The sequence below is a fragment of the Triticum dicoccoides genome, chromosome 2B, assembly GCF_002162155.2.
Source record: "Triticum dicoccoides isolate Atlit2015 ecotype Zavitan chromosome 2B, WEW_v2.0, whole genome shotgun sequence".
NCBI classification, from domain to species: domain Eukaryota; kingdom Viridiplantae; phylum Streptophyta; class Magnoliopsida; order Poales; family Poaceae; genus Triticum; species Triticum dicoccoides.
Window position 1 is genome coordinate 800,300,996 of NC_041383.1, and position 7,788 is coordinate 800,308,783.

General features: G+C 40.1%; 1 pseudogene; it reads right to left on the reverse strand.

Annotated features, from left to right (window-relative positions):
• Positions 1 to 6,149: 6,149 nt before the first annotated feature.
• On the reverse strand, positions 6,150 to 7,388 carry LOC119368889 (annotated as a pseudogene).
• Positions 7,389 to 7,788: the final 400 nt, after the last annotated feature.

A 7,788-nucleotide genomic window follows, 5' to 3' on the forward strand; every position in this document is an offset into this window, starting at 1 on the left:
GTTAGGGTTACACAGAGTCGGTTACAATGGCAGGAGATCTACATATCCGTATCGCCAAGCTTGCCTTCCACACCAAGGAAAGTCCCATCCGGACACGGGACGAAGTCTTCAATCTTGTATCTTCATAGTCCAGGAGTCCAGCCGAAGATGATAGTTCGGCTATCCGGACACCCCCTAATCCGGGACTCCCTCAGTGAGCAAGTGTCATCCCCAAACAAATTAATTCCTATGTCATTACATGAATCTGCAACCACAAAACATGTCACACCTCTTTTGAAGTATGCACGATAAATAAAATTTCATAGAATTTCTTCTTTCAAGAAATAATTTTTTGTCATGTCGTTCCTCTAGTCTTTCAGTTGTTTGTGTGTGATATAAAACAGTCCATCTCTTTTTCTATGTGAAATACTTCCTATTAGTAAAACACTGAAAATTGCATCTCTTCTATTACTAACTATACTAAGAATTTGCTTTCATGCACCCAATGAAAGTATATAGTGCACGTACGTACCGGGCTTCGTATAACAATTGATGTGTTGGCACCATGGGTCGCAAGGTCATAAGCAATTTCCATCCCGGAGTTGCGAGATATAATGACCAATACATTCTTGCCAAAGTAGCTCTTGCCTGCCGTGTACCTTGAGGAGTGGATAACATCACCTGGAAAATTTTCAAGTCTAGGGAACATTGGAATATTCTCTTCACTATTCTCACCACTTGCCACAACAAGAAACTTCGCCGTGAACTTGACTGTGATGCACTTTGACATGTCCTTTGCCACAATGGACCAACATTTTTCATCATTGTCATATGTGGATGACTCCACGCTGGTGAGATACTTTGGTTGAATGTTGAAACGCTCAACATAGTCATCCAAGTACTTCACAAACAAGGTTTTTGGTATGTATGTTGGTACATCTATAGGGTATGACACGTGTGGCAACTCACAGAACTCCTTTGCGAGATGCAGCTTGAGGCGATCATACGCACGGTTGCGCCAGAGTGACGCGCTACAGCTCTCGCGCTCGACGATGGCATAAGGAATTAAGAATTGGCTAAGGCATGCTGCCGTTGCGAGGCCTGCTGGCCCAGAACCAACAATCTACACTGTAACACCCTCCATTTCAAATAGAAGACTTGACAAAGTTGTTTGATAATTTTGGTGGTAGTCCAGTGTTTGTGTGTTTGCTCGATGAACATTAGATGACATGCTCGTGTATGGGGCATATATATATTGGTATCCTTCATGGGCCAATCCATTTTATGGATTGAGGGATGAAAAAGGTAAATATTTATTGAGGCCTAATCCTAGTGTGTAGGAGTATTTCCATCTAAAAATGGAGCCGTTGTTGGTTGTGAAAGCGTGTACTGATACAAAATAGGTAGAAAACAAACCGTTGATCGATTGTTGGTATTGGAAACTTATCGACCATCTTTTTTATGTGTAGATTAAAGATTCTTCATGTTTCTTTCATTTTGCATCGTCACCAATGACAATTACTACTCTAATAATATTCAAGTGTTTCTTCCTCTTTGTATACGATATAGGATATGATAAGGATAAGTCTGATTTCCAAACTCACATTTATAGGCAAAGTCCTATTTCATTTTCTCTAGTTAATATAATGTGGATGTCAAAAGGAAACAATCATCTCAAGGATTTGTTACCAACCATGTTAACCGGTTTTGTCGGCTAGTTTTGCCTCCGGTTCAGTTGTATGACGGTCAGTTTCGGTTTTGCCTCTGGTTGAGTTGACGACCATTGCCATACCTTTGGTGTCAACACAACGAGCCGTTCGATGTTCTGAACCAAAAAAAAGTGGAACTTTAGTTCAAATATTTGAAACCAGTTTTTTAGTATAAATTTGTTTCTATACTAAACACTCATTTAATGTGAGGCCATATTTCAACTTTGGTACATGCATATTGTCGTATGCCTGAACATCAAATTGAACCCTCATTGTATTTTTAGCTCTACACACCAGTGTGAATATGTTTTGTTAAAAAGATAATAAACCAATTTACTGAAAATCAAAATTGTCAATCCTGTCTCGATGCGGTTTTGCAAACTTGTCTGGTTCCAAACTGACTGACACAGATTAATCACAATTGTACGCAACTTCCATGCAAAACAGAACTGGAGAAGTGGAGCACGTATAGTTCATCGGATTTTGATTTGCCTAACAGAATAATCCACTAACTTATGTGACTCACATTTAGCATAGCGCAAACTGCAGACTGAACCTATCAAACATATGATTACATTCGATTTACGACTGTCGAGTCCAAATGATTTCAACATCTACCAGACTACCACTCTGCCTCCTGCAGTTGGATCTTCTAAAGACTTGTCTGCTGGGTAGGTGGATTCAGGCCTTCCTCACAAGAAGGAGCGTGTGGTACAGACAAGTAGCATCTTCTCTTCTTTCTAGATGGTCACTTCCCTTGGATCATTTTTGCCTGCCGAGGAACTCCCGCATTTCTTGGTGGAACTCCCCACTCACTATCAACCGCATCTTCTTCGCGTCCTCCACAACAAGTACCCGTTATCCCTTGCGTGGTCACAACATTGGTCAAACATGTCATGCACAAATAAGCGGCACCCAGATGTAAGTATAGTGGTAATCAGACTACTAGAGTACAGGTTTTCAAATGTGTCCAAGCATCGTCCATCCGCAAGGAGCTGGAAGGGTTTGATGGGTGAAGGGTTTATTAATCCAACAGTCCCAACACAATCATTGTGGGTCGGTTGGTTTCTAACTTGTGGGTCATTCGACCATTTTTGGTTTTGGGCCTTGTGACGCCATATACCTCGATCGATCTCCAAATATGACATTCGCCGCCGTCACAAAGAGGTCACCCACTAGACTTAGTGAAAGAAAGTGAGCAAGTGTCATACCAACTAAATTAATTCTCTTGTCATCACATGAATCTGCAACCAAAAGACATGTCACGCCTCTTTTGAAGCATGCCTGATAGCACAAAATTTTATAGAATTTCTTCTTTCAATTGTTATTTTTTTGTCATGTAGTTCCTCTAGTTGTTTTGTTGTTTGTGCGTGATATAAAACAGTCCATCTTTTATACTCCCTCCGTTCCTAAATACTTGTCTTTCTAGGCATTTCAACAAGTGCCTACATACGGAGCAAAATGAGTGAATCTACACTCTAAAATATGTCTACATACATCCGTATGTAGTAGTCATTTGAAATGTCTAGAAAGACAAGTATTTAGGAACGGAGGGAGTATATGTGAAATACTTTCTGTTAGTAATTATACTGGAAAAATGCACCTCTTCTCGTGGTAACTATACTAAAAAATGGTGTTCATGTACCTAACGAAAATATATAGTGCATGTAGTACATATCAGGCTCCATATAATAATCGAAGTATTGGCACCATGGTCGCAAGGTCATAAGCAATTTATATCCAAGACTAGACGGATGGATACCTTGGATCTCAGCCGATGGGAAACTTACTGCATACTGCAAACCCTGGGCGCCTCGGGCACAACAAACTGTGTCCACAACATACAAGGATACCAGTATCATGTAACCAAAAATACACGTTCTAAATAGTAGTTTTCCATCATATGGTGTTCTAACTTTTAGTTTTAAGTTTCCAAATCAGTTCACAGATATTTTTAATGATTTATTTGTACGTCAGCTAGCCCATTTAGTTGCACGGGTTGATAATTTGTACCATTCAAAGACTGAATAGTACGTGGAGGATCTCCTCCTGCTGCTGCTTGAAGGCCTCGCGGAGGATCTTGGAGCTGATGGAGGAGGGCACGAACTCCTCCTCCTCGACCTGGTGGCGCTTGGCAGCACCGGAGCGATGACGATTCCCGGCGTTGGTGACCGCGTCGTCGTCGGCACTGAGCGGCACGCGGCTGCCCTTGGGCTGCTTCTTGGAGGACTTGTGCTTCTTGCCGGTCATGGCCGCTGGCTCGGGCCTCGGTGGTGGTCTGTCGGGTAGGAGGCGGGGCAGCGAGGGATGGAGATGGGGAGGTAGACGGCGGCGCTGCGTAGTAAAACCCTAGAGGAGGAAGGAGGATGGCGGATTGGCGGGTTCTGTTTCTATGGACTTGTGGACTTGTGGAGGCCTCGTTCATCATTGCTGGGCCTGCTTACTTCTTCTCCTTGCTTAAGGGGCCGGCCCAGCATGTCATACTCAGGAGGCTGGCCGAACAATGCCTCAGATTATTATTTTTTGAATGATTTGAAGGTTGCTCGAACAATGCATCAGTTAAATGTGCTATTTTTGAAAAGGGAAAACAGAATACAGACGTACACTCCGCCAATCCACGAGCGTGTTAAGATCATCTTTCAGTTACTGGTTATAGTTGCTTTTAGCTAATTCAAGTTTGGCATCAGCAACCTTTGCCATCCGAGTATATTTTTTCTTGGAAATCAGTAAATTCCAAAGAGTCATCAGTTGATAAAAGCAATAGACAAAACTGGGAGAAGCTCATCCACTATATATGCTTTATTCCGTCAGTTCACATTGTAAGAAAAAGTACTTAGGATTTCTTATTGTCTTGATTCAAATGATGTTATATATATCCCATTGACACTTCTATAAATCCAATGTCGGTGTTTCTCCAAAAAGAAAACAAATGATTGCTTGTTATGCCTTCAAATATAATGAACATTCAGTATATCTGCAAGTAGCCGCCTTCTTCGTCATGTAAGTGCCTTATTTTTGAAATATACAATTGCGCATTTGAGTCAGATCTATATTATCTAGGTAGATGACTAGGATATCTCTAGAAGTGCCAACTAGAAAACAAACCGACATTATGAGAGAAAAGGTCTACTTATTATTTTCAACTATAAAAAATATGACTAATAAGGCAGATTCCTTCAAATATTCCAAATACTCTGATGATGTTTTTTTTATTAATCCAACAGTCCCAACATCAATCCCCGTGGATCGGTAGGTTTCTAACTTGGGGGTCGTTGTGATCCATTTTTGGTTTTGGGCCTTGTGATGCTATGCCTCGATAGGTCTCCAAATATGAAATTCGCTGCCGTCACAAAGAGGTTATTCACTTGATTTAGTGAAAGATGGTGAGCAAGTGTCATCCCAACAGAATAAATTATGTTGTCATTACATGAGTCTGCAACCAAAAGACATGTCACACCTGTTCTGAAGCATGCATGATAAAACAAAATTTCATAGAATTTCTTCTTTCAAAAGTTAATTGTTTGTCATGTAGTTCCTTTAGTCGTTTGTTTGTTTGTGCGTCATATCAAACAGTCCATCTCTTATATATGTGAAAACTTTCTATTACTAATAATACTAAACAAATGGATCTCTTCCAGTGGTAACTATACTAAAAAATTGTGTTCATGTACCCAGTGAAAATATATAGTGCATGTAGTACATATCAGCCTTCGTATAACAATCGAAGTATTGGCACCATGGTAGCAAGGTAATAAGCAATTTATATCCAAGACTATGGGGATGGATACCTTGGATCTCAGCCGATGGAAAACTTACTGCATACTGCAAACCCTGCGCTTCGGGCACAACAAACTGTGTCCACAACAGTTAAGGATACGTGTATCTCGTAACCACAAATACATGTTCGAAATGGTAGTTTTCCATCATATGGTGTTCTAAGTTTTAGTTTTTAAGTTTCTAAATATGTTCACAAATATTTTTAATGATTTATAGTAAGTCAGCTACCCCATGCAGATGCACGGGAGGATAACTAGTGCCATTCTAAGACTGAATAGCACTACAATACTGGTGATGGATGTAGTGAACTATGGAATTATTTTAGGCTGATGTGATTACTACCTCCTACAGTTGTATGTTGATGGGGTAAACACGCCACAAGTGATTTTGGTATAGATAATAGAGTATTGAGCGCATGCCTTTTGCACATATAATTTCATGTAAATAAAATATAATACACAGTTGTAGGTTCAACCAAAATTAGGAATCTCTCCGCGTAATAAGAGTACAAAGCCCTTGATTATAGTATAATAGTACATCACTCTCCAGGGCACATATGAACCTTAAAATAAACATAAATTTACTTGTCTGAAAGCTAGATACAAAGGTGACACAATGGATATATTTCTCAAAGAATCAACCTTCTAGCATGCTTGCCATGGTAAACTACATGTAAAAGATTATTTAACTTGACATAGAGTCCATCACAGATTTGATGTCATTAGCGATATTCTTGGCATCTGTTGCAATACCAGCTAATCCTCTCCACGCCAACCCAGCACAGTAGAGCCCATTTTCACCTTTCCAATGATTCGGATATTTTTGGATGGGCAGTCCGTTGCCATTTAACATGCTCTCACCATCCTGGATTAAAAACATATAGACCTTGTTAGCAGATTTAATAATGGTTACACCAAGAAAACAAACTCAGACATGTACAAACACAAACTATATTACCTTGAGCCACATATTTGCCGTGCTTTTGTATCCAGTTGCAAACACAGTTGCATCAAATGACATTCTTTTACTGCATTGTAATTTAACTATGTTGCCCTTGATCTTACTAATGCTCCCTTGAACCTTTAGGAGATAAAAATACATTGATAACTTGGCATATGAAATCAACATATGTTATAAATTTATGTCATGTCAAGGATATACTTACTTTGATGATGCCTTTTTTGATCAATCCAACAATCCCAACATCAATTACTGCAGATCGGCCTGTTTCTGATTTGAGGGTCATTGGACCCATTTTTGGCCTTGTGATGCCATGCTGTGATAGGTCTCCAAATATTAAATACGCTTCCATCACAAGGAGTTTATCCACTATATTCAATGGAAGACGGTGAGCAAGTGTCATCCCCAAACGAATTAATTCATTTGTCATTACATGAATCTGCAACCACAAAACATGTCACACCTCTTTTCAAGTATGCATGATAAATAAAATTTCATAGAATTTCTTCTTTAAAGGAACAAATTTTTGTCATGTGGTTCTCTAGTCTTTCAGTTGTTTGTGTGTGATATAAAACAGTCCATCTCTTTTTCTATGTGAAATACATCCTATTAGTAAAACACAAAAAATTGCATCTCTTCTATTAATAACTATACTAAGAATTTGCATTCATGCACCCAATGAAAATATATAGTGCATGTACGTACCGGGCTTCATATAACAATCGATGTGTTGGCACCATGGGTCGCAAGTTCATAGGCAATTTCCATCCCGGAGTTGCCAGATCCAATGACCAATACATTCTTGCCAGAGTAGCTCTTGCCTGACTTGTAGCTTGAGGAGTGGATAACATCACCTGGAAAGTTTTCCAGTCCACGGAACATTGGAATATTCTCTGCACTATTCTCACCACTTGCCACAATAAGAAACTTCACCGTGAACTTGACTGTGGTGCACTTTGACATGTCCTTTGCCACAATGGACCAACATTTTTCATCATTGTCATATGTGGATGACTCCACGCTTGTGAAACGCTCAACATAGTCATCCAAGTACTTCACAAACAAGGTTTTTGGTATGTATGTTGGTGCATCTATAGGGTATGACATGTGTGGCAACTCACAAAACTCCTTTGCGAGATGCAGCTTGAGGCGATCATAGGCGCGGTTGCGCCAGAGTGACGCGCTACAGCTCTCGTGCTTGATGATGGCATAAGGAATTGAGAATTGGCTAAGGCATGCTGCCGTTGCGAGGCCTGCTGGCCCAGCACCAACAATCAACACTGTAACACCCTCCATTTCAAAGAGAAGACTTGACAAAGTTGTGGGATAAGTTCAGTGGTAGTCAAGTGTTTGTGTGTTTGCT